We start from the raw sequence: 3,395 nt of genomic DNA on the forward strand, positions 1-3,395 counted from the left end.
TTAGAACATGGTACCTGGCATATAATAGATACTTATGAGCGTTCACTCTTGAAGTTAGAATTTTCACGGGATTCTGGATGATACAGTAGATGTCCCTTTCAGTTCAGATGATCAGAACTAGAAAATCAGTGATAATTCCTTTTGTAGTTTAAAAGACTAATTCTAAATAGCTATTATTTACTCATTCCTTTAAATATAAGGCTTAAAGGTCTTGGAACAAGAGGTTCATTCTTAATATACAATGTACGTATCGAAAAGTCTGAGTCAGCAATGAGGTTATCTGAGGACAACCTGAGAAAATATTTATAGAGGGAGGTACTGGATAGTGTGTGCAGAACTGAGATGGAATACAGAATATGAGGAAGGAAAAGTGTGCACGGAGCCAAAGCTTTACATATTAGATTTTCTCCATTGATTATAAACAAATTAGAAGAGAAGATTGTGCATGCACCATGTATTAAGTTCAAAACAGTCTTTTACTTACTTTGGAAACACAAAGCACATTTCACATCTTGTCACTTCTTAATGATTAGTGTGCTCAATACTATTTGATGTCAATTAAAACAGACTGACTTTGCAATTATTGCTTAGTTACCTGTAGATATGTGATAGAATCATTGCATTTAGTATATGCATGCTCGTATATATAGCTATGTGCAACTTGTTTCCAAATCTAATACCAAGCTGAAAAATTCGACAGGGGATTTTGTTAATTTATGAATTTCTTTAAATTAATGTTCTATGGTGCAATACAAATTCATCAGTTTTAGGTATATGTATTGAATGAAATTATCTGAAATTGAGACTGTTGCCAAAATAAGAAATACAGTCATTCTGTGAACAACCATGTATAATATAATTATAAAAAAACAACTCTATGAGCTTTATGCAAACTCAAAGGGTAGAAAAATTGTTTCAGTTAAAACTTCAGAGTTTTTATGATACACACATGTATGTTAAATACGCATAACATATTGAACTACCAGAAACAGCAATTTAATGATGAAAGCATTAGTTTTAAAGTGATATAGTCTTAGATATAGGTCTCTGTTTTACCAGTTCTAGGTGAATTTACTTTCTATTTCTGAACTTTAGTTTTCTCCTCTTTAAACATGAGGGTAGGCATGACTGTTCCTAGCTCAAGGAGTAGTCTGAATAAATGAGATAGTATACATGAAAATGCCTGGCACACAAGTGGCATACAATAAGGGTTACTTACCTCCCCTTTTTTCTTGCCTCTGTTGGTATTTATTATGAATCTAGCCATATGTTATTCTCTTTGGAAGGGCCACAAGATACATACAAGAGGATATAGGCAGACATTCTCTTGTGTCTTTCATGGTTTGTATGCAGAAAGTAGATAGTGGAATTTCTGAAAAATGCTGGTTGAGATATTCCCAAGGTTTTTCCTACTAGACTATGGCCAGCAATTATTAGAGACAAGGTCTCCAATTAGCCAAAAGTAAGTCAGATGTCAAATTATTGCTATACTGAAAAGATACCTGGAACATAGGAAGCCCCCAAGGACCCTTGATGGGCTTCAAGGAGGCAGAAGGAAGAACCAGGCACATGCTGAAGGCCAAGGCAGTGCAGAGAGCCAGGCTGTAAGAGTCGAGTGAAAGGAAGCAGCAAAGCACACCAGCAGGAGAGGAAGCCTCCATCTGAGCCCAAGCTACATGGCCCATCCAAATCCTAAAGCTCATGGATGTTATTATGCACCTGCTGAGCATACCTAGGTGCCAAGCACAGGGCAGGTAAGAAGCATCTTCAATGACATATTCTGATCTAATGAAGCAAGCACTGAACCAGGAACCAGGAGACCCAGATGCAATCCCTCATTCACTTAGAAGCTCTGTAATATGGAGCAAGTAAATTCCTTCAGTGCCCTGACTTGGAAAGCGCTGATAATGTTTGCTTTCTTTCATAGGTAGTATGAGATCCAAAAAAAAAAAGGAACATGAAACAACACAGGTTAGTGGTCAGGTTAGTGGTCAATGATAGACTGCCTGATTCAAATCCAGATCCTCTACTTACAGCAGCACTTACTCTTGCTAAGAGTACCTTTATCTCAGTGTGATCATCTGAAAGAATGGGATAAGATGTCTTTCTCATAGAGTTGTTGGCAATAAGTGATGCCAGCAGTACATGTGAAGTGTTTACAACAGAGCCAGACACACAGAAAACATTCAGTAAATGCAATGTAAACTATGATTATTAATGAGAACATTAGTAATCAAATATCAACTGTTTGTGGACAGGTGCTAGAGAAAGAAAATAGAACTTTGCTCCAGAATCAGATACACTTAAGCTCTGATTCAAACTTCATAACATAAATATGAGCTGGATGATGTGAAGGAAATCTAACTTAATAAAAATATACATTATAAAATTTCTAAACTAGGCATGTTAATTCTCTTTACACTTTGTTCTTACAAGTATTTGAAATGGCCTTTGTCAAGCAAGTAAAACACGGTATATTTTTGATGAATGGTAATGATGTACAGTTGTAGGGTGATAGACACTTTTAGAAACCATTGGTATTAGGACAGATATTATTATTGCTTCTCAGCCTTTTGGCTAAGATCAAGTGTAGAATTGATATTATTACGAGTTTTTTCCTGAGCAATGAATGACTTCTCAGATGTTAAGACTGTGACATAATTGAGTCAATGTAAACAAGGTCCCCCAGTGCAGCTGAGAAAGTTGAGAACCTTGTTTAAAACAAGCATAAATGGTTCTTCCTTTATAGACAACCCAATCAGAATAGACATTCAAACAATTCATCTGTCCTCTGTGGTTTATATTCACAGTGCATTTTGCCCAGCCCTCTCTCCTCTCTGGTCCCATGTGTTGGTGAGACCAATGAGGAGAACAGCACAATGTCCTGGGACAGAAATGCCACAGGTAGCCTGAGGACATGAGCCCTTTGTCCTGTGGGTCTCAGATGTCAACAATGCTGCCACTGTCCTTAGAAAGGCTGGAATGTGGATGGAGCCCAGCTGGACTGGACTACCACAAAAGCAGACCAAAGAGTTGCAAATGGGCCAGGAGGAAGGCTAGAAGATGGGCATCTGAGAATGCAGATTGTGGTGCACTCCCACAGTACTCTTCAAAGCATTGCATTCTTCCAAGTTCAATGCATGCCAAATACCCAAAGGAGCAAGCAACATGCTTCTGATTCCCAGTAGAAAGTTATGGCTTAGAAGACACAAGACGGGGAAAATTGCCTCACCAATGTTTAAGTTTCTTGTACACGGCAGGTGCTTTGTACGTTGACCCCATCTGGTCCCCACAGCACCTGTGTCAAGTTTCAATTATCCTAATGATGCAGGGACATTATAACCCTTCAACAAATTTTCATTATGATTATTGTTGTTGTCATCATTATTATTGGA

At 37.8% G+C, this 3,395-nt stretch overlaps 1 pseudogene; it reads left to right on the forward strand.

Annotated features, from left to right (window-relative positions):
• Window positions 1–2,557: 2,557 nt before the first annotated feature.
• LOC135278211 (U2 spliceosomal RNA) lies at window positions 2,558–2,639 on the forward strand (annotated as a pseudogene).
• Window positions 2,640–3,395: the final 756 nt, after the last annotated feature.

Source organism: Aotus nancymaae, unplaced genomic scaffold, assembly GCF_030222135.1.
Source record: "Aotus nancymaae isolate 86718 unplaced genomic scaffold, 86718_ANA_hifiasm-v0.15.2.pri h1tg000036l, whole genome shotgun sequence".
Classification (NCBI taxonomy): domain Eukaryota; kingdom Metazoa; phylum Chordata; class Mammalia; order Primates; family Aotidae; genus Aotus; species Aotus nancymaae.